The sequence below is a fragment of the Triturus cristatus genome, chromosome 12 (assembly GCF_964204655.1).
Source record: "Triturus cristatus chromosome 12, aTriCri1.1, whole genome shotgun sequence".
NCBI lineage: Eukaryota > Metazoa > Chordata > Amphibia > Caudata > Salamandridae > Triturus > Triturus cristatus.
In genome coordinates, this window is record NC_140595.1 from 687392621 (window position 1) to 687417750 (window position 25130).

A 25130-nucleotide genomic window follows, 5' to 3' on the forward strand; every position below is an offset into this window, starting at 1 on the left:
CGCAACATTTAAGACAGCAACTTTAGAGTAGGGGTGGGCGGAATTTGCGAAATCCACTTTCGCAAATTATCGCGAAAATGTTCAAAATTATCGCAAACATGCGGAAATATCGCGAAGATGCGGAAGTTTTTTTCCAGCATGTTCGCGAGATTTTCTGCATGGTTGCGGCTCGCCAACTTACCCATGTGGTTGCTCGCGGGCGCGGCCATCTTGTTTTCAGTTGTCTCGCGGTGCATGATCGCGAGAAGAAAGACGTGATCGTGCGACGCATGACGTCACTGCGGGCGCGAACTGTCGCGAGACAGCGCAAATGGCTGAAAACAATACAACATCTCATGGAGAACGCGACCGGATCAAGAAAACTTGTCGGCGAACGCAGGGATTCAGGTAAGGCGATCGCGCGCGCGCAAGAATGTATTATTTTACAGCGTGAGCAAGAATCAAATTATAGCCACGCTGCGGAATGTGGAAATTTTGACATTTTTGCGCTTTCCGCGGAACGCGAAAATGTCAAATTATCGCAATTTCCGCGAACGGAACAAAACTTTAGCCCAGGCCTACTTTAGACCTGTCGAACCTGGCCATAACAGCACAAACAAGCCGGCAAGCTACCCCAGCGAGCTACCAGGTTAAACACACACATGTCACAAACACCCCGACCCAGCTGTACCAAGGTGTTGATGGCGATTTAGTTTGTTAATACTTTGATAGTTTAGAAACACACATATCTTATTTGCATCCCTCATTGACTCCGCAAGTGTATACTGAGGTAACTTCTTGTAAGCTGCCTCTACAGGACGCACAACTAATGCACTACATAGTGTGACTGGGTACACATATGCTCTGACCAACTGTGATTCACAACGGCGCCATTATTACCCAGGAATTAAGAAGTGACATGGACTCTAATGAACACTGTGCACCACTGTTGACCTTACTATGATGCATGAATAAATAGCCTTAAAATGCTTTGACAATGTAACACATGGTGAACTCATAATAAGATCTTTATATAATAATGCACGTTCATATATGTATGTATACGATTCTGAACGACCCCTGTAAAATTGAAAAAACGCAATAAAGATATATTTTTTTTAAATTAGTACTTCTTAGGAAAAATACAACAATGTTAAAAACAGTCTCTGCCTCACTATAGTTTAAAGAATTATTATTTATTATATAGTTAAAAAATATACACCTTATATATATATATATATATATATATATATATATGTTAAAACACTTCCATTAGTTAAAAAATATTTACTTCATGTACATAAAGTTCAAGTACAAAAATCATTTCCCATTCACGTCAAAAGCACTGATTAAAATGACTCTGTCGATGCAGCGTTTCGGTGGAAATTGATATGGTTCACACCACCTTCATCAGGACATATCTTTTCAAACACAAACTATATGAGACATAGAAACATAATTGCTAAAATGCATAATTTTCTCACATCATACAATTTACAGTATTTAGGCGCATAACAAATATTATTCTATACTTTGCACCTCACATGCCTATGTATCTCAAAATGCATTTCAAAACTTATTGTTAATGGTGCATGAAAATTGTATTTACTCCAAATTGACACATGATGGATACATATTTCCCACCCTTTTGGACCTCATTCTTCATGATGGATTGACATTGTTTTTACTTTAAACTGGCGCATACTAGTTATATAGTTCCACCCTATGGAGATGCCCCTTACTCTATGGTCAACTTAATGAATTAGAACATTGTACTATTACTGTATCCACTGTGTACCTTTTCACTGTTGTCTTCAGAATCCATGATTAATTCAGGTTTCAATTTGTAGAGGACCAGATTTTCCAAATAAACACTGTGCACTCTGATCTTGGAGAGTCCGAGTAATCCTTTTATCTGGGATTTGGTACTATTTCACATATATATTTACCTGCACATAAAAAAAAAGTAAACTAAATAAACAGCAATTTTTAAAAAGATATTTCCAGTTTAATTGTACTTAAAAAGTAAACAATATATAAAAATATGTTTTACTAAAAATTTCTTAAAAGTTACATACATTTATATATATAAAAAATATAAAATTAAATACACAAACACATAACAATATATATTTAACCAATATTAATAAAAACCCCAAATTCTATAAATTATAAATAAACTATTCCCATTCCAATGAATACAACAGTAAATAAAGATTTAAACTCAGGAGGGGCCAAATTTACTATTCCCACTCCAATCTGTGCAACATTAGGGAAAGTGTTAAACTCAGCAGGGGTAAAATTTACTATTCCCACTCCAATCTGTGCAACAGCAGTGAAAGCGTTGGAATGAGGAGGTGTAACATTTACTATTCCCAGTCCAGTCTGTGCAACAGTGGGGAAAGCGTTGGAATGAGGAGAAGTAACACTTACTATTCCCACTCCAGTCTGTGCAACAGTAGGGAAAGTGCTGGAATGAGGAGGTGTAAAATTCCCACTCTAGTCAGTGCAGCTGTAGAGAGAAAGTAGTTCACTTCAAACAAATAGCGTATATTAGCAAATCTATTAAATAACAAAAAAAATTAAATATTTAAATAAAAAAATTATGGGCATCCTTTTGATGCCCGACGGTCGGACCAGCGCCCACCATCACGGCAGTCCTGGTACCGCCCAACATGCAGGCAGCAGTCCGACCACCCAATTACAATTTGACTGGAATGGAAAATGCTTTTTTCTACTGCGGGTTTTGCTGCGGCCCAGGAAAAGGGTCACAGAACAAGCCACAGTAGGAAAAGCACTTTGTGCACATCCATGCAACGTGTGCCAGGCACCATGTGGTGACTGGTACACAGTGCATGATTGTGTGGGGGGGCACTTCATGTGCCCCTAGTTCCACTTAGCAATGGTCCACAGGGGAGGGGGCCCTGTTTGGGGCCACTAAAGTCCATCTCTGTCTGCTTTTTCATGAAAGTCGGACCGCCATGAAAAGGCTGTCGGAAAAGGACATCGTAATCCCTGAGGTGGTGCCTGTGCAGGCACTGCCCCAATGTTAGGGGTACGATTCTGACCGCCACCACGATGGGATCCTAGATCCTGTCGAAGGCAGCTGCCTTTTCCCAAACCTCTGCGGTTCAACCGCCTGCATTGAAATGTGGTGGTCAGACTGATGGCCTGTCTGTGGCAGTTCACCCAATATGTCTAAATTTTAGCATATTTATTACAATGTTCAATAATTATTATGAATTAAAACAAATAATACTAAGGTAATTAAAATACCACAATATATTCTCACAATCATAACAACCAACAAATAAAATATAATTGAAATTAAAAGCATAACACAATTAACATACAATGTAATAAACAACAGAATTTTTAATAAATGAATACATATTTTTAAATGTATTATTACTTAAATGACTTCCCACCCCATACCTCTACAAACTAAACAACACACACCTAAAATATAACTTAACAAATATGATAATTTCACAATTCACATAATTATCAATTGACTAATTAATAACACAATAATTAATTATCAATAAACTATTTCTTAATTAACTCCCCATGCTGTACCTCTAAAAACCCAACAACCCACACATAAAATATATCTTAAAAATTATAAAATGACACAATTTACAATTAATTATCAATTAAACAATCAATATTAATTAACTAATAATACAATAATTATATTTAGTAAACTCCCACACGTTACCCCTACAAACCTAACAACTCACACTTGGTATATAACTTTAAAAATAGCTTAATTACTCAATTTACATAATTCATTATCAATGAAAAAATTGATAATAATTAACTAATAATTAATTAATCATATTTAATTACCTTCCCACCCTTTCCCCTACAAAACCAACGACCCACATCTGAAATATATCACTTAAAAGATCTTAATTACACAATTTACATAATTAATGTTCAAGTAAATATGTATTATTAACATTAATAACTAATTATTATAATTAATTAATTTCACGCCCTTTACTTCTACAAACCTCACTGCCTGCATCAAAAATATAAATACATTTTAATTATTTGTGTAATTTACATAAGTAATTATCAATTAAATAATAATAATTAAAAATGTATTGTTAATTACTAATAATTAAATTATATCCCATCCTGTACCCCTACACATGCCGCAAATCGCATAAAAAATATAACTTTAAAAAGACTTTAATTACACAATTTACATAATTATTGATCAATTCTAGTTCAAAAGTAAGTTTATTGATGAAATAGGGGTGTCAATACAAAATACAATAGAACAATGAAATATTACTAAATACAACATAGGTCAAAAAATCAATGAGTAGGATTGGTACAAAGAACAACAAAATAAAAAGAAAGAGGAGAGAAAGATATGATACATTTCATACAAAAGAATGCAAAGCAACAATTAGGAAAGTCATGGGGGTTGTAGAACTTTTTGTTGGTCAGGTTTTAATGCAAAAGGCTTTTTAGGACTCCGATCAATAAACAGTGTAACAAACAGGTAACCAAAGATTTAAACACTTGGTGACCATATGGATAGGATAAACAAAAGAGGTATCTTATCTGTGATTATAAGTTATAACATACAGCATACCACCATGCTTGATATGATATTTTGGAGAGGTCTTTCCAATTTTTGGTAATTTGTTGGAAGGCAACTGCCAATAACAAATCAATGATCCTAGTATTAATAGTGCAATTTGCCCAAATATGAAATAAACTTCCCAGGAAGACATGAGTAATAGAAAAGGGAAAACCAGAACCAAAGATTAAATTGATCTGGGACCGAACATCTTGCCAGAAAGTACGAACGTGTGAGCAGACAAATAGCAGGTGATGTAAGTCTGCATGTGGAGTTGAGCACATCCAACATGTATCTGGTGTAATAGAGTATCTCTTATTTAAAACAACCGGACAAAGCAAAAGTCTATTATATATAAAGAAAAGGGTCTGCGTTGTGTTTGCTGCTCGGGATGATTTCCTGATTTTGGTCCAGACTTTATTCCATAAAGGTACCAGCCAACAAACCTGCAGATCGTGTTCCCAGGCAAGTTCCACCTGTGTTTTATCTCTTGTGATGGAAATAGAGCGTAAATGTTTGTAAATAGCAGAAGCTTTGGGTCTAGAGTGAAGCAGGACATGTAGGGGCACATGCATCAACAATGCCATTTGCGATTCCTTATTAGCGAAAAATAAGGAATCGCTAATAAGGAATAGCAAAAGGCTATGCATGTAGGAATCGCTATTCAAATAGCGATTCCTTAACTTTCCTTAATTGCTACTAGCAAATTGCGAGTAGCAATTAAGGAATGCCATCCCAATCATTCCTATGGGCCTCCAGGCCCATAGGAATGAAATGGAGATTGCATGAGCAAATAGTGAGTACCAGTAGGTTCTCGCAAATTGCTCATGCAATTTCAAGGGTGTAAGGGTGTCAAAATGACACCCTATTGCACCCCTGAAATTGATATGTGCACATATGTTGCACACACACATGCTCTAAGGGCATGTGTGTGCGCAACATGAAACGTGCATTTTTCAAACTTTTAGCAAATTACCATGCAGTTCATCTTCATGGTAATTTGCTCCCCCTATTAGCGAAATCGCTAATTTTTTAACTTTCATGCATTGCATTTAAGGAATCCCAAATTGAGATTCCTTAAATTAAGGAATCTCAATTTGGGATTCCTTAAATGCTATCGCTATTTAAGGAATCGCTATTTAAGGATTCCTTAAATAGCGATTTTTGCTTTTGGGTTGATGCATTGGGATTGGGTATTTTTAACTCAATACCGGGAGCTATTAGCGAATCGGTATTTTACCGGCTGGATTTTGGCTTGATGCATGAGGCTGGTAGTCGGTTAATTGGTAAGGGAGAAGAAGTACTTGTAGATACAAATTGAGCATAAGCATTTAGTAGGGCTTGTTTCAAAAGGCTATATTTGGAGCGAAAGGAGGTGGGTAGGTCAAAGAGTCTACTAATGACAGAGAAAGGCAAAATTTCCTTCTGTGCAAACAATTGATGGACCCAAATGAGACCCTTCTGCTTCCAAGAACTCCAGTAGAAAGGTATATTTATAATCAAAAGTAATTTATTGTGCCAGAGTTTGGAGTTAAGAAATGATTCAAAATCTGTAGGGAGTGAGGAAGAACTGGAGTCTATGATTCTGCAAGTGTATTTAAATATAGGGGTAGAAAGAGATTGGGGTTTGCGAGAGAAAGGAATATATTCTTGAAAGGAGAAAGGGGACAAAAAAAGGCGCTCAAGTACGGTCCATAAAGTTCAATCTTCTGAAGGGTCGGTCAACCAGTGTGAAGTTTGACGGAGCAAAAACGATTTCTGATATGTGGGAAAATCAGGAAAATTGACCCATCCCTCAGCTTTGGAACGCATTAGTTTTGACAAAGACGTGCAAGATTTTTTATTAAGCCACAAAAAAGAGGAAAGTATGGAATTAATCTTTTTGAATAATTTCGCAGGAATGGGGATTGGAATGTTAGAAATTATGTAAAGTATGATGGGAGTTATCATCATCTTTATGGTGTCTAAACGACTCCACCAAGATAGATATAGGGGATGCCATTTGGTAGTTAGTTCAGAGATCTTTTGTATACATTTAGTCATACACAAAGAGATCGCGTCCGAAATGGATGGAGTAAAATGTAAACCTAAATATTTAATGTGGTTGGGGCTCCAGGCAAAATTTGAAGTGGCAAAATCTTCCTTAAAAGTGTATTTAGTGAGAGGCAGTATTTCACACTTATCTTTGTTCAGTTTGTATCCAGATACTGCGGAGAAAGACTGAACCTCCCCTAAAAAGGCAGGAAGGGAGGTTTGTGGTTGCGATATAAATAACAGAATATTGTCACCATAGGCCGCTAATTTGGTTTGGGATATGTTGAAGTCAAATCCATGAATATCTTGATTTTTGCGAATTTTGGATAAAAAGGGTTCAAGGTCCAAATTAAAGAGAAAAGGGAATAAAGGACAACCTTGATGAACACCTCTGCCCAAATCAAAAAAAGAGGAAGTAGCACCATTAGCACAAACTGCTGCACGTGGGTTTGAATAAAGGAGAGATATTAAAGAAATAAAGTTAGGTCCAAAGCCAAACCACTTAAGAGCGTGAAAAAGGTAAGGCCACTCGACTCTATCAAACGCTTTTTCCGCGTCTAGAACTATTGTGGCCAAGGAATGAGGTAAATGGGATGATTTAGATAAAATATCAAAAAATAAACGAGAATAGTCAGTAATAAGACGACCCTTAAAAAATCCATATTGTTCCCTTCTTAACAAATGGGGGAAAAGTGATTCTAAACCAATTTATAATCAATGTGAACTAATGAAATAGGTCTATAATTTTTGCAGTATTACCATCTTTGGGGATTAGACAAATTAATGCTTCTGAAAAAAAACCAAAATAGCCTCCTGAATGCAAAAAGGATTCTAGGAGGTAGTGTAATTTGGGAAGCATCAATTTGGAAAAATGCAAAAAAAAAAAGAACTCGATGGTGAAACCATCTGGGCCTGGTGCTTTTTCCATTTTGAGATTTTGTAGGGCGACAAGGAGTTTGTTCTGTATTAAATTAAGTTCCCAAGAAGAAAGGTCAGGAGTAGTGTCTGAAGAGTGTTGAATGTTGGAGAAAAATTGAGAGATGTGAAGCTGTGACAGATGATTTTCTGAGGTGTAAAGTGATTTGTAAAAAAAGTAAAAACTCATTCAAAATTTCTGTGTCTTTAAACTTCAAAGTTGAGTGTTCGTCAAAAATAGATTCAATGTTAAGCTTTTTATGTTTTACCTTGAGGTAGTTAGCTAAGATTTGTCCTGCTTTGTTTTGTCCGCCATAGAATTTAGCACTAGATTTTAACAAGCACAATGAGGCATTATCAGTAGACTATTTGTGAAATTGAAGTTTAGCCTCTATAAGCGCAGTAAGCAGTCTTTTGATCTATTAGTATAATAGGAATGCTCCAGTTCCTTTATCTTGTATAGAAGGTCATTGGTTAGTTTGCGTGCAGTTCTATGCTTCTTGGACACATAACCAATGATGAAATCTCTAGCTGATGCTTTAAAAGCATCCCAGACAACATGAATTGGCAAAGTCTCATTCTGATTAAATAAAAAATATTCATTGAAAGAGGAAGTAAAGGAAAAAGTGAACACCGGGTCCAGAAGAAGAGCATTATTAAAACACCATCTAGCACAAGGGTTGCAGAGCTGCCAAGCATCAATAAGTTTGTACTGATTAATGGTTTGAACAAAGGATTTATGGGCCTTATTAGGAATAAAAGAAACCTTTGAATTACGGTCTATAAATGGGTCAAAAACCTGGTTACAATCTCCAGCTAAAATAAAATTGTCTTCAATGCAATGGGAAATCTGTTGGGCTAAGGAAGTCCAAAACGAGGAGTCGCCAACAGTGGGGGCATATACATTAAGTAAAGAAACCGGAGCATTCCCAATCAACAATTTAACATGTAACCAGCGTCCATCATTATCAGCAACCTGGGAAAGAAACTTAACAGAAAGGGACTTGCCACATAGTATCATGACTTCATTACGCTTACCATCACCTGGAGAAAAGAAAATTTCCCCAACCCAACCTTTCTTTAAGTTTAAAGATTCATCAACCGTTAAATGCGAATCTTGTAAACAAACTAGATCAGCTTCTAATTTGGCCAAATGAGTCAGGACCCTCTGCCTTTTTATAGGAGAATTAAGACCCCTGACATTCCAAGAAATTATATTTAAAGACATGAAACAATTAAAATAAAAAACAAGAAATACCAATCCAATTTGTTAAATAAAGAATAGAAAACATAGGGAATAGAAAACCAACAAGATGAAAGGTTAACCAGATAAAATGAGAAAAAGATTAGAAGGAAAGTCCATTGTGAGAGTACAAAAAGATGAGAAGTTACAGAAAGGAATAAAAGAACATTATAGACACCTGAGAAAGAAGTGAAAGGAGAAGATAAAGATGAAAAGAAGAGAAGAAAAAAGAAAAATTGTAGGAGGAAACCATACCTACAAATATCTACCAGGAATGAGGTGGTTAGTGAAACCACATGGAACACATGGCATGACCAAATGCGACGAAAGGGAGAGCAGGGATGGGATCACGCCATTAAAAAGAGGGACAAGACTGCTGCGGGCAGCGAACATCACATTTCTAAAAAAGAAGGGAAGACAAGAAGAACAAATAAAAGAATTATCTCAGCAAGCTAAACAAACAATCAATTAAAGGCATGCAAATGATTAAATAACAAAACAAAGCATCTATCAACTTTAGAATATAAAACCAGTGAGAGAACCTAAGGAAAAATGTAAATCGAAGGACAGGAGAGTCCCAAACCACCAGCAAGAATCACACATTATATGAAGTTGAGGCTTTCGAAATATCCATGTTCTCTGACTTGCAGAAATTAATGAAGCTCTGTAATCTCATTGGCTCTTCATAGGTTGTCATTCTGTTTCTATATGTGACCTTGAACAAGCAGTGGTGGAAGAGTCCATTGCGAGCTTCCATAGATCGCAAATCCGGTCTCATACTTAGCTACTTCGCTGTAGCTTTGGCGTAGTCCTGTGAAAAAAATAGAGTCTATCCAGACCACACGATGCATTGAGATGCCTTGGCAGCCGAAAGAGTTTTTAGTAGGTCAGCATATTCGAGGAAATATAAAATGACTCCTCTCAGTCTTTGCGAGGATGATGCATTAGATGATGGGCGTCCAAGTCTATGGGCACGTTGGATGTTAAGGACTGTTTCCTCTGGCATATTGAGTACCTTGGGGAGGAAGGATCTGAAAAAAATAAGGCGGTCTGGGTCCTCAGTCCTCTCCGGAAAACCATAAATGCGCAAATTATTTCTTCAAGATCTTCAACCTGTTTGTTAAGCATGGAAACTTGGGACTGAAGTGCCAAGACTTTTCTATCAATGGCCCCAAAGAAAGAGACGCTATGTTCAACTGCCGAAAGTCTTTCATTCATTTGAAACCAATTGTCAGTGAGAAATTGCAACTTGGTGTTAGTTTTTTCCATTAAGAGCCGAAGAGCCCGTATCTCTTCCAACAGAGTCTCCATTGAAACAGGGGAGGAAGATTTTGGTGAAGATGGAGGATCCTTTTTCAAGCGTTTTATATTAGCCTTTCCCACAGCAGAAGAGGCTGGATTCATTGAATTAGGACTCTTAGCTGAGGATGTTGCAGCGTCTTCCATCCTGGAGAATTCAGTAAAAATCTTTGAGTTCTTAATAAAAGATTTGGTGGGTTTTGAAGAAAGAGACTCAAATTTCTTTAGTCTGCCCATGTAACACAAAGAGAAAAATGAGTAGTATCACAGTATCAAAGAAAGGAAGTCGAGACGTAAAGAGCGTGTCTTTGCTAAAATGTAGAAAATAACTTAATTACAGTGTAAGCTACTGTAAATGAAGAGGAACTTGCTGCGTCTAATGTAGGTCACCAAAAGCTCTTCATTTGGGGATCCAGATGCTGGTCCTGTAAGAAAATGGTATGAATTACGCCGAAATTAAAATGGCCGTCGTCAGCTCTGCCTTCTCTCAGCAGATGAACATCATGACTAAAAGAAAGGGCAAGCAGGCAAGCAAAAAGCAGACCAAGATTAAGAGAGGCAGCTAATAAACTGAAGCAATGCCAGAGGCTTTAGATGAAAGGAGCACATGTCACTGTGATAATCTCCTGGTAAAGTGGAAATACTGCGAGGGGACAAACTAATACAAAATGGCTGCCGGTACTTTACCGCTCTGATGATTCAGGCACCCTCATCAAGGAAGAGTGACATGGTTCCGAATTAGATACGACAGTCTCAAATTGTCTCAGCTCAGTGTAGTTCCTTCATTTGGTTAGAAATAACATCGATATTACCTTAGAAAATCGATATTAATGTCAACAATATTCCTGTAAACACAAGGAGATGATGGATGGAGCGCTGAAACTTTTCAGACACTCACCCCCAGTCACAGATCTGGGTTGAATCCATCATCGTTCTTAAGCTCACTGCGCCACCTCTGTTCAGACCCAGCTATGTGCAAATCAGTCTTGACCCTGAGCCTCATGGGAACAGTCCAGCCCGAACTACCAAGCCAGGTCTTTCCTGAACCGGAAACAAGCATCCTGGGACTGGTTTTTGGGTAACACCCTTCATCAGCCAGGCTAGCTTGAATCCAGTAGCAAAGTGAGCAAGGGACCCACATCGGGACATGCCCAGCCAACTTACGGCGAACAAAGCAAAAACAAGGAGATGATGGCTGGAGCGCTGAAACTTTTCAGACACTCACCCCAAGTCACAGATCTGGGTTGAATCCATCATCGTTCTTTAGCTCACTTCGCCACCTCTGTTCAGACCCAGCTATATGCCAATCAGTCTTGAGCCTGAGCCTCATGGGAAAAGTCCAGCCTGAACTACCAAGCCAGGTCTTCCCTGAACTGGAAACAAGCAACCAGGGACCAGTTTCTGGGTAGCACCCTTCATCAGCCAGGCTAGCTTGAATTCAGTGGCAAAGTGAGCAAGGGACCCACGTCTGGGCATACTCTGCCAACTTAGGGCGAACAAAGCAAACACAAGGAGATGATGGACGGTGTGCTGAATCTTTTCAGACACTCACCCCCAGTCACAGATCTGGGTTGAATCCATCATCGTTCTTTAGCACACTTCGCCACCTCAGTTCAGACCCAGTTATATGCAAATCAGTCTTGACCCTGAGCCCCATGCGAACATTCCAGCTCGAATATCAAGCCAGGTATTCCCTGAACTGGAAACAAGCATCCTGGGACCGGTTTTTGGGTAACACCCTTCATCAGCCAGGCTAGCTTGAATCCAGTGGCAAAGCGAGCAAGGGACCCATCATCTGCTTGTGTTTGCTTTGTTCACCCTAAGTTGGCAGGGTATGCCCAGACGTGGGTCCCTTGCTCACTTTGCCTTTGAAATTATTCTTCTCTAAAAGCAAATCTGGTAGATGATCATTACTAGGGGTGGGCGGAATTTGCAAAATTCACTTTCGCAAACTATCGCGAAAATGTTAAAAATCTCCGCAAACACGTGGAAATATCGCGAAGATTCGGAAGTTTTTTTCCCGCCCGTTCGCGGTATTTTCTGCATGATTGTGGCTCGCCAACTTACCCATTTGGTTGCTCACGGGCGCGGCCATCTTGTTTTCACTTGTCCCGCCCGCTCGTGTTCTATATGGCGTGCCCGCGTCCTCACGCTCTCGCTCGCGGTGGAGAATGACGTGTTCGAGATCTCAAGCATCTCATACTCTCGTGGTGCATGATCGCGAGAAGAAAGACGTGATCGCGCAACGAATGACATGATCGCGCGATAAATGCGTTAATGCGGGTGCGAACTGTCGCGAGACAGCGCAAATGGCTACCAACAATCCAACATCTCGTGGAGAACGCAACCGGATCGGGAAAACTTGTCGGCGAACGCGGGAATTCAGGTAAGGCGATTGCGCGCACGCGAGAATGTATTTTTTTACAGCGCGAGCTAGAAAAAAAATTCCGGTAAGATGTGGATTGCGGAAATTTTGACATTTTCGCGCTCTCCGCAGAACGCGAAAATGTCAAATTATACGCAATTTCCACGAGCGGAACGGAATTTTCGTCTAGGCCTTATCATTACATCAAACCCCCTCAAAACCTGATAAGATGGTAAGCCATAATGGCCCTGATTACATGTGGGCTGGATGAGGTGAGATACTTACAGAACCATTTAAATACCATTGCCCAACAGTGAGTTATTTATAGTGTGTGGTAAATGCTCGTTTTTCAGTCTTTCATTCGGACAATAAATTAAACATACAGAATCTATATATCAAGCACCTAATCCTGCATGTATTGCCTTTTTTCATACTATCCACATAAAATGTTGGTTTGACCTGTTGATACCTTTCAGGGGAAAACAACGAGTGTGTCAAACACACATATAAGGACAAGCTACATTTTAATGTAAACATATTGGGCCTCTATTGTTCCCACTGTATTGATTCTGACCCATTGCCATCTATCACCTGTGACTGCTCCTCTGATACATACATCTTCTTCAAAATAATATGTTTTTGGCCTAATACTAGTGCCAGGGTAGTAAGAGGTGTGGCGCCACGGCCAGGTCGACTGACTCTGGAATCTGGGGATCATGGTTCGATCCCCAGAGCCGGAGGCAGATTAGCCCAGCACCATGTGACTCTGGGCAATAGCTTGCTTAATCTTCCCGACAGCCCCCAGCGTCTAGAGACCCTTACGGGTGATTGTTCGTGCTTTACAAATGTGGATTATTATTATTTTACCATAAAGGAAAATTGAATAATTGTTGCAAATATGCTCTTTAATGCCTAGCTTAGCCCAAGGTAGAGAAAAGTCAGCTCAGCCTCAATGGGTGGGCCCCAGTACTAATTTTTGGTAATCAGTTCCTATTATTAATCATCATACTTTTAACCAGAGCGAGAAATGCAGCAAATGGGAAAAGGAGGAGGAAATTAAATATAGGAAAACAGTGACAGGGAGAAACAGCAAGAATGAAAAACAACTTGCAAGAGTGAGATAAAAATACAGGAAGTGTAGAGTGGTAGAGGGAAGGGGCATGAGATTAGATTAAGGGAGGGCAGTCTTGGCATTTGGCAGCCCTGGCATTCGGCACTGATGTTGGTGGGCTCCTAAGGAACACTTTGTGCCCTTGCACTATAGATTTTTTTAATAAGCACTGATGTTAGCATTCTATCACCGTCAGTATGTCAGAGCCAGGACAACCAGCCTGAAACACAGCGGTGGCCCCCCCATTAAGGTAGAGAAGCGACGCCCCCGTACAGCCAGTGCAACAAAAGTGGAAAATAAAATAGTAATAAAATGAATTACTATTTTTTTCTTCACTGCTCCCAGCCCGAGCAATATTTCGGGGCGAGGCACAGCTGCAGAAGGGGAGTGGTGCTCACTCCAGTTTACACTGAGCATGTCATTTTGGCCTGCCATCTTGTGATGGCCAGCCAGTCATGCACTGTGTAAACATCTCCACCTAGCTGTCTTAGACAGCTGGGTAGAGAGCAACCACAGGCCCCCAGTGCCAGCAGGAGCATAGAGGTACCCTGCCCCAGCCAATCCTGAGGCTGTTCTCATGATGCTCATCTGCAGCATGAGAGCAGCATCAGGATTTGGAGAGGGATCGCTGAGCCTCCAGGAGGATTTGAGCTGACTGCAGAGGAAGCATGTGTAAGTACGCTTTACTTTATATTTTTAATTTTTTGATCCACTGAAAGGCACTGTGAGAAACTTGCATTGACTTTAAGCATTAATTCAAGGGCTCACAGTCACGATCTGTTATAAAATCTGTAAAAGAGCCATGATTGAGAGCTTCGGAATGACAGCCTAAAGGCATTATGATATATTACAGTGCCTGCCACTAACTTTGGTGCTCCGCTCCACGACTCACCACTGTTGATGGTCACCACCCGCCACTCCTGAAACATCAAATCATGCTATGCTCTTATCATAATTAGCTACACCAAAATCAAGAAGTGATCAATGCGAACCACTATAGAAAATTCCAGTTTTGTGTTTGTTTGTCATAGGATTTTTTTCTTTGTTTAAAATGTGTCAAGTAGAGATGCACAATTTTCTTTTTAGTATTTATTGTATAATATGGGAAGTGCATTCCTGTTGATACATACATTGTCAAGCTACGCAGATGTGGAGTAAAGAATTATATATCAATACTTACCTAAGAAACTGACTAAGAGTGACTCAAATTGCATAATGTTTTTTTTCTTGAAATTTCACATAATTCCATAAAAATATTGCAAAATTACAAATGCAAAAAGTTTCAAGTACTTATCTACTGACGGTAAAATGATAGTAGAACAGCAGTGAGTGAATTTGTTATGTACAGCTTTCTTTGGAAACCATTAGAGTGAACACGAGATTCAAATCCACATATTCACCATTTTTCCGCTGCTGTGAATTCACAGGGAACCTGTCACTTCCCTAGGCTTCCCCTACATCACCTTAGCCATCAGAGACCCATGCAAGACTGTGGATTGGCCGATGATGGCCATCCACCTACCCTACCAGCCCACACCTCTCTCAGGTGCCTGCAAGGAGTCCCAGGGATGGTGGTGGAATTGGGGTGGCACACTGACGCTGGCACCCCCAGGAATTCTGCCGCTGGCCTTCGCTCACCTGCGTCTGAAATATCACTTCCTAGCAATACTTCTGTATATTTATTTTTATTTATAACGTTTTATGTAGCGCGAATATTACCTGTGAGGTCATCAGAGTGCTTTACAGGCGATATACTTTAAGAAACAAGTAAGAAACCGGAGAACAGCCACATACACAAGAAAATACAAACTGTGTAAAAAGTAACCTCCATAGGACCAGTGTATAGGACAATAAACGTAATCCAACAAACGAATGCCCACAATAACCTTCTATTATTGCTTTGGTGCCAGCTGGCGGCCAAATATGTCGGATTGTGGTCTACATTTATATATTTTCCGGGGACACAGCTGTTCCTAGCCTCCTCTATTTCTATTTGTATCTCATTATGGCTGATGGGCAGTGCTTTAAATGGGCAGGTGCTATCAGTTACTGAGTACATGTTCTTTCATTTTAAAAGGAGAGTACCTGCACTTCTCAACTGAGATGCACTACTTTCAATGGGTGAGTACCAACTCTTCTCAGTAGCAGTTACTAAGGGCTAGTGAGGAGTCTGAGGACATATACTTCTATATTCCTGTTTCAAGTGTTGTTGATGGATTTTTGGACCTCTTTCCCACAGTCGTTTATTGGACTGGTGCATGAGAATCGGGGCATCCCTAGAAGTTGAATCTATACATGGCCATCTGTACAAGACATCTCGCCAACTTTAAAGGAACTGTATACCCATTAAGAAAACTATTCAGTATCTACGGGCTAGATCATGTTATGAGTCATTGTAAATTAATGCTCATCTCCATGCGCCATGGGTGCTATGCATGGGGGCACTTGTTGTGCCCCTCTGTGTACATGCACCCATGTACCTGCATGGCATGGACTATAACAGTCCATGCCGTGCAGGTACTGATTTTGAAGTTCCCATTGCAGTGTCTATTTCACAGGCACCGCCATGAGAACGGCAAAGAATAGCCCACCAGAAAGGAGAAAGTTCCTCATCTGGCAGACGGTTCAAACGTGGGTTTGGTAATGCCGGGCGGTCCCGCTCCTGCACCCCCAAACTCATAATAAGGGCCAACGTCTCCATCTGTTTATGTCACATTGAGCCAGCTCACTTGGGTGGTTGACACCAGCTGTTTTACATGTGGAAGAGTCCTTTTGCATCCTCGGACTCCCTGCAGGGGGGAGTCTGTTTACATGCGCAAAGGTTTCCCATACAGGAGGTGTAATGCACACACGTTCTCTATGGTTACGTGTCCTGCCAAGAGCTTTAGCTCCAAGATACTCTGCCCTGTCTCTAGAATGGAGTGTGTGATAAAGCTGTCACTTACATGTGTGCTCAGGTTATTTCCCCAAACTGCCCCCATGTAATCTATTTTCTGTGTCCGGAGTCACGAGGGGCTCACAAGATAAGTCCCTGGCTTTCGAGCAACTGCTGACATTCATTCCGTTTTCTATTTAGGGTTGGAGGGCCAGTAAAACAGCGCGGGAGGGACTGTTCATTATCCCCTAACTATTAGGAGCCTAAGTCATTTAATCCCTGCAGGAATCTCATTCTCCACAAGGGGTAGTGGGAGGGGCTCTACTGCTTGCGTCAAACTCGGCAGCAAAAATAACACGTTACAGCTGCCTATCCCATTTCACTCCAACATGGCGGACGGCGTGCAGATGACAGCCACGTGCTTCGTGACGTGCATAGAGACGCCCCCTGCCAGGCTATTTCTCTTCTGGAAACGGTGCATTCATGCGTTCATCTTGTGCTTCACCTGACCAATGCCAAGGGGAGATGAGAGAGATATGATAGAGTGACATGCTCTAAGGTTTTTGAATCACAAAAGCCTTCTGCAGATGTAGTATCCATGAATGTATGGAGCCTGCGAGTGGCAACAACATAAGGAGGAAGAGAAGGACGAGGAAGGACAGTGCACCGTGCAGGCATAGGCCAGAGAAGTGGGAGATTTAAAGTAAAAATCGGGAGAATGAAAATTCCCCATTGACTGCTATTGTAGAAAATCCAATTTCAGGCAGGAGACAGCTGAAAAATCTGTAGTCTCCTGCCTGAATCAGGTCTATTGGCATGTATGCGTGTAGGCATAGCTGGGAGGTTTCCCAGGTCCATAAGTGGAATGCTACTCCAGTCCTGTTTTTTTTTCCTTTGCATTTTGGTACTTGTAGTCCTGTTTAATCCATTACAAATCAGGACTGCAAGTCCCAAAATTCAAAGGAAAAAACCTGGCCTGGAGCAGCACCTCCTGCATGGACCTGGGAAACTTGGCAACTGTGTGTAGGAATGAAAGTCCTCGGAATGGCTTTGGTAAAACATTTTTTTGCTCTTCCCTTGTGCAATGCTGGACTGCCCTGCACTTTCCCCCAGTGAACTCAACAAACGTGCAATCCCTTGGATGTGGCAAACGTGCAAGCCCATTGGACGTGCTCCCTATTACAGTTGATTTTGTAGCAGTCAGAACTCTGCTCTACTGACAGGGACCACTATATTGTGCACTATTGTGATTGTAAGTGGCTACTGCCTTCTCAGCCCGGACTCTAGGGTGACTGACAGGGGTAGCAGTGAATGTGTAGTCAGAGGCAAAGGCCTTCCGGGTCTCCCCTGGAATACATATATGCAGTCGCTGTAGGTGGTGTTTTTGGGTCCTCTTGTTTGATATGTATATGAATAATTATTCTTTTGGATGGATCTGTATGCCTGTAACTTGACTGGTAAGTGCTCGGGTTCACTGGACCCATGTGTGTGTTTCTCAAGATGGCGGTCGCTTTTGTTTCGGACTGGTGATGTCCTAGCCTGCATACATATACTCGCCTACCCTTTCGTAAAACATATGGGCTTCGAGCATGGGAAAGGCAATCAGCCTATTGCTTTTGTTTTGATGCAGGTTACCTTTGGCTTGGTTAAACCCATCCTTCCAGTATTTCCTGATTTGCTTCCATCTTCCCTGACAATGAAGCCTCCACACAAGACAACTATTCATCACAGTTGAGCCTGTTCAAAATAATCCCAGTGTGGACATTGGCCAGGAAGTAGATACATTTGGCGAGCAGCAGAGGAAATAGGAGACTTGAGTGTTTTGAAAATTGAACGCCCTCTGATTGGCTCAGTGAGTCCGCTTTGGACATTGCAGGAGGATGGGATCGCTTACCTCAGGAAGTGCTTAGCCAGTCTTCATTAACAATGCACTCAGTAGGCTTACACACCGATCTGAGAAAGGAGACAATTGGTCCAGGAGTGAAACGTCTGCCTGGTTGCCAATCTCCTTCCACATTGTGTCTAAATCTGGGAATCCTGCAGAATTCCTTTGCTGCAGGACCTAGAAGGAAGGGAAGACATTTCTGCCTGCTGGAGGATATGGGATGCTTCAACCAGGAGGAATGCTACTAATGCTGAGGAAGGCAGCATGGGACCCAGCTGACTGGAAGGACCACCATGAGGACTGCTCAATGAACTGAGACCGTCCAGGAACCACAGATAACTCTGGCTTAGCTGCCTCAGAAAAGCGAGAGGTAGATTGAGGTGCTGTTCAACTGCCTTCAGTAACTGAGAAGGGTCAGCCTGGCTGCAGGGTCAAAAGTCTCTTGACTCAGTTTCTTCATGGCAACATGCTCATCATGTTATAATTCTGACAGACCTTGTATATTTCTGATGCAGGAGACCTGTGTCACATGTCCCCTAATCAGAGCTCTACATGATATGGCTCAGTTATTCACCATCAGAGTTTTAGACTCGTTTGGGGTATTGATGTTCACTCATGTTAGTGTGAGTGACTATCTAGTCATTGACTAGGCCATGACACTACCGACCATGGGTGGCACATGATTATGTAAGTGGGGGACAGGCCTTTTTACTTGAACACCAGTGGGGAGACTATATTTTGACTCTTCCAAATAGATCCATGAACTTCGTTATGACTAGGTCTCCTCATTCCCACTCACTGCTTGTCGCGCATGCTTGATTTTGCTTTTGGAATGTGAGGTGTAGTGCAAATCTTGGGGCCCCCATGTGTGCATGTAGCCCTTAAAGTTGTAAAATACCCCTTAGGACTAACATAGCCAGAGATATCTGTTTCCCCTCTCCCCTCTCTCTGCATGCTCTACTTGTTGGGCCTATATTTCCCCGTTATGATATGTTATGCCTATTTGCATAGCGCACTAATCACCTATGAGTGTATCCCGGTGTTTGCAGGTAGGTAGGCTGTGGACTCCCAAGGTGAGATTTCTCAGAGTCAGGTCTTCAGTTTTTTGCAGAGTTCAAGAAGAGATGAGGAGGCTCTGATGTGCCGTGGCAGCTGTATGATATTACTACACATGTTTACAATGCATGCATTTTGGATGGTTTGGAGCCTGTTCAGGAGCTGTTTGATGAATCCCGTGTACCAGTAGCTGCCGGCACTAATCGGAAGTGGTGGGCCGAGCTGGGTGGTGGTGGGATGTAAAAAAAAAAGAAAAAAAAAAAAAAGATTTCCTCCTCGCCACTCTCTCCTACGTCGTCTCAGTCTCTCCTCTCCGGGGTCAGAAGAGGAAGCAGCCAGGCTCCCTCCCCTAATCCAATCACAATGCTGCAATGCAGCGTTGTGATTGATCTGAGCACCGTGGTTCGACACTCAGCCAGTGAATGGGGGACTGGGCATGCGATCCACGCAGGCTGTAATGCAGCCTGCAAGGACAACATGTAATGTGTGCATGACTGTTTGACCGGCACGAGAGGACTGGCCAAACAGTCATGTGCTTAGGAGTGGGCAAACCACTCCTCCCATGCTCTGAGAGCAGAGCAGCCCCGCCCGCCTGCAAAGCTGCACAGCAGGAACAAATGCAATCAGGTCAAAGGCTGCTGGATCAGCATCGCAGAATCAGACTGGTCCCACATCTGGCGCATGAACCAGCCCAACAGCACTAGTCATCTAAACTGTGATGTCAAGCAACTCGACAAATGGATCACAGAATGTGAAAACTCTCTGTCACCCCTCAAACACAACAACCAAAAGAGAACCCAGAAACACTCATCCTGAACACCTTCATCATCACTTCAATGTTCCCAGAGACCTGGTAACACGCAGCAGTAAAAGTACTTCTAAAGAAACCCGCAGTTGACCCCATCCAGCTAGCAAACTACCACCTGATCTCCCTTCTTTCTTACTGGTGGCTGAGGACTTTGTGTTGCCTCAGTGTCCTGACCTCTCTGCCCGCACCCTTTCCTCAGGTGACTGATGACTTTGTGTTGCCTCAGTGCTCTGACCTCTCTGCCCGCACCCTTTCCTCAGGTGACTGATGACTTTGTGTTGCCTCAGTGCTCTGACCTCTCTGCCCGCATCCTTTCCTCAGGTGACTGATGACTTTGTGTGGCCTCAGGGCTCTGACCGCTGTACACCACACTCTTTCCTCAGGTGACTGATGACTTTGTGTTGCCTCAGTGCTCTGACCTCTGTACACCGCATCATTTCATCAGGAGACTGATGACTTTGTGTTGCCTCAGGGCTCTTACCTCTCTGCCCCGCATCCTTTCCTCAGGTGACTGATGACTTTGTGTGGCCTCAGGGCTCTGACCTCTGTACACCGCATCATTTCATCAGGAGACTGATGACTTTGTGTTGCCTCAGGGCTCTGACCTCTGTACACCGCATCATTTCCTCAGGAGACTGATGACTTTGTGTTGCCTCAGTGCTCTGACCTCTCTGCCCGCATCCTTTCCTCAGGTGACTGATGACTTTGTGTTGCCTCAGTGTCCTGACCTCTCTGCCCGCACCCTTTCCTCAGGTGACTGATGACTTTGTGTTGCCTCAGTGCTCTGACCTCTCTGCCCGCATCCTTTCCTCAGGTGACTGATGACTTTGTGTTGCCTCAGTGCTCTGACCTCTGTACACCGCATCATTTCCTCAGGAGACTGATGACTTTGTGTTGCCTCAGGGCTCTGACCTCTCTGCCCGCATCCTTTCCTCAGGTGACTGATGACTTTGTGTGGCCTCAGGGCTCTCACCGCTGTACACCACACCCTTTCCTCAGGTGACTGATGACTTTGTGTGGCCTCAGTGCTCTGACCTCTGTACACCGCATCATTTCTTCTAGTGACTGACAATTGTGCATCCCCCTTGTGCCCTCTACTTCATACACCACGTCATTTCTTCAAACAAGTGAGGAGCGTGTGACGTCTGTGTTCACATGACCCCTTGCAACTGCGTTCATACTTCCCTCCCCCCAGGGACGCAAGCTCATGTCCCTGCCACTGCTGATGCTTCTGTGTGGGTGTGGCTGAAGCTGCTGCCACTCCACAATCTGCAGCCCCAAGTAGTTGGGAAACCACTGCTGTGCACTAGTGTGTGGACCCTCCACCCCTGCTACCAGAAACAGTGAAATGAGAGCAGTTGCAAGCAGGTGGTTCACAGCAGAGCTCGTATAGAATGGAGTACAGACACAGAGTAATGTAAGACATACAGCCAGAGAATGCTGTTAATGCAGTAACACAAAGTTAGCAGGCTTATTCCCTTAGTAATACGAATAAAAGTCATATATATCGTTGCACAGTCTCTAAGAGTAGGCCTTTAACTGTTCACAGAACTCAATTTAACGGGACTGTGTCATATCAGCCAGGACCAGGCACTGGCGTCTGGACACCTCCGAGTCTACAAGGACATCACCTGGAACATACACAAATGTCCTGTGGGTGGGCATTTTATTCCTTTTTCAGTGGGTTTTTCTGGTATGAGGCATTTTGGAGTTGTGGGTGTCACCCTCTTAATCCATGGACTTGGACAATTTTGGAGTGGACCACTTTGCCTGGTGCCATTTTTGATTGGTTTCATTCAGGGGCATTTAAGATGCTTCCTGCAGGAGGGGTAAATGGACAGGCCAGGAAAGCGGGTCTGAGCAGGGCCTTGCGCACTGGCCAATCATTGGACCATTTGCTCATATGGCCTCTTCTCCATTGCCGAGATTGCCTTGGGTTTTTGCGACAGAGGTTCAGATGAGGTGGGTGGCAGGGGTGTGCATTGTCAGTGTGATGCAGTTGTTGGGTTGTAGCTTTGTTTGGGGGAAACTGGGCTAGGTCCATGGGAATGGCTGGGACATCTCTGCTTTATTTTAGTGGGAGGTCAGGGCAACAGTGATCAGGATGACGTGGGCCTGATACCTGTGTTCTGACTGACAGCATCGTATGAACCTGTAAGAATTCGTGCTGGGCCCATAGTCATGATGGTGCTGCGTCTGCCTGTGTCATCAAAGGCCATTAGGACAGCACTGGTCCGATGCACGCTTGCTGCTGTCATGGAACCATTCCTCTCCTTTCCTCATTGGGTGGATTCACGGGAGCTATGCCAGGCGAGGTGCATGATGGGAAAGGGTGCAGAAGTTGGGAGAGTCTTGTAGCCGAGGATTCATGGGGGCTGAACCGTAAAGCATGACCTTTAACCTGTGTGACATCAAACCAGAACTGAAGGGGCAAAAGATAGGGGTTCCTTGCGAGGATGACAAATGTGCTATGAGATAGAGCAGTATTAGAACAGGCATGTCCTGGGATGGCATGGCTGCAGGGGTCAACCTTGGTCAGGCTGGCACATAGGAGGGTCTATATACCAAGGGGCATATCAGCAAGGCGGCGATAGAAAATTATCGCCGCTTTTGCGGCCGTTTTCGGCCGAAAAGCGGCGATAATTTTATCGCCTAATTAGCAAGGCCACGCTAACGCGTGAAACCTTGCAGTAGCGCACAAAATCTTAACACCCAGCTTTGCATCTCTAATGAGATGCAAAGTGGGCGTTCCAGACCTAACATGACAGGAGAAATGTCGCTAAGCGACATTTCTCCTATCATCAAGCACCACGCTATGAAGCATAGCGGCAAGAAAAGTAGCGATAACCCCTGTTATCGCTACTTTCCTTACGCCTGCTTCAGGACTGATTTAGCCATGATATCCTATGGAAGGTGGATATCATGGCTAAGTTTGTGGGGCCCTATCAACAAGCTAACGCCACACTGCGTGAGATTATCGCTGGTTTCCAGCGATAATCTCAAGGTAGGCAGTTAGCGCTAGGATTTTTATTGCTTTTTAGATAAGCGTTGCTAATAGCACGCTATCTCAGTGATAAAAATCCACACTAGCCGGCGATAATTATCCTAGCGCTAAGAGCGCTTAGCGATAATTATTGCCGGTTGTTGCTGATATGCCCCCAAATTCTCATGCAGCGCAGCAGCCATAAATGCTGGGCTGCTTGTGGAGGAGAGAGCAGGAGAACACCATATTTACAGAGATATGGCACTCTCCTCCCCATGAACGCCCATGCATCACCCATGGAACGCCTCCTTGGCGCTAAGTAATGCAAAGCAGCTCAGTGTGCTGCTTTGCATCACTTTCAAGTGAATTTCCAGCGCAAAACAAAATCTGTCATAGAAAGCAAATTGGGAAAAAAAGATTTTGCATCCAAGTGACGCAAACACGGCACAAAATCTTAGTAAATATACCCCATAATGTTAAAATACATTATACAAGTAGCAGGAGGTGCAAGAGGGGCTTAAGGGGGCAGTGTAAAGGGAGAGTGATGCAGATTGGAAGGGGTACTAAGTGAGAAAACACATTATTATGTGAAATAACCAACATTGTTTTCATTCTCTTTCCAAACAGATAGAGGGAGAGTGTGTGTGTGTATTTTTAGTCTCTGTGTGTAAAGATACCTGGTGAAATCTGACAGATACCTCACCATACCTGAATAAAAGCACCTGTACTCAGCTATTTATCACATAAATACATTTATTAGGGGCATGTAGTTCCCCAAACACCCCCCTCAAAGCGACGCCCCTGTTTATCTGGAGAAGGCATTGTAGGGCTTAAAGGGGTCATTGTCAAGACATAAAGCTACAAAGTGAATGCTGATGGCTGTAGATCTTTGAAAGTGATGGGGCACAATACAGTTTGTCAATTGCAGGTAGCCAGCAAATTAAGCAAACGAGCCGCACTGCTTGAAGAGGATCTGTGACATTTTCGCAGCGGAAAAAATGTGGAAAAAATGCTTTAAAATAATGCTATAAAGCACGTTCTTCCACATAAATTTGCAAACAAGCCATAAGCTCCAAAAATGCATTCATGAAATATTCCAGTACTTTCTTAGCGTGTTAAAGTTTGCCCTTCTCGCTACAGGAGTGTAGCAGAATCCCCCATTCTTGAATGATTTTTAGGAGTTTTTATGAAAATGGTGGCAAAATGGTTTACTTTTCAGCACAATTTCCACCAAAAATGTAAAATCAATACAGACAGCTCAGAAAATTACATTTTGTGTGGTTTTTTGATTCACCATCAAATCTATCCACACTTCTACTGCCCCCTGGAAGTAGCATCTCAATTATGCGTCATGACTGTGAATCTTCTTTGAATAAAGAGGGTGGAAAAATAAAAAAGACACACATTTCACAATCTCAGGTTGTACAGCTGAGATAGGCTGGTATTACAGGCTAAACAGAAGTGCTGTTGATTCCTTTACAGATTTTTTGCAGTTTCGGCCAGCAGACAGTTTACACAGGTTACACTAATCTTTTGTGCTAGCTTTTAAAAAAGAGGTATTGATTATCATTTAGATATCTGCTTTTTGCCTTTACGCATCAGCCTGTCTATTTAGGAAAATACACACATTTTTATATTGCACACTTTCATTTTCAGTTCTCCAAACACAGGCTTATCATGTTCAAGGAAGTACCACCAGCCCCTTCTTTTATCAAGGGGTGGCACCACAGTGCCCTGGATTATGTAATACATGTCAATAACTCTCAGGCATTAGTTCACCTCTTCTTCCTGTCAGGCACTTATGTCTTTTGCAGGCTAGGCATAGTGTCACGTATACCAAGCAGCCGTGGATAAGTCATGCAACAGAAGTTTAGGCACCATGCCAGAGACTTCCCAAACCAAACAGACTTTCCATATAAGACAACATGGGCCTGCCCTGAGGAAGTCCCCAAAAATATTCACTTGTCTGTTAGTGGG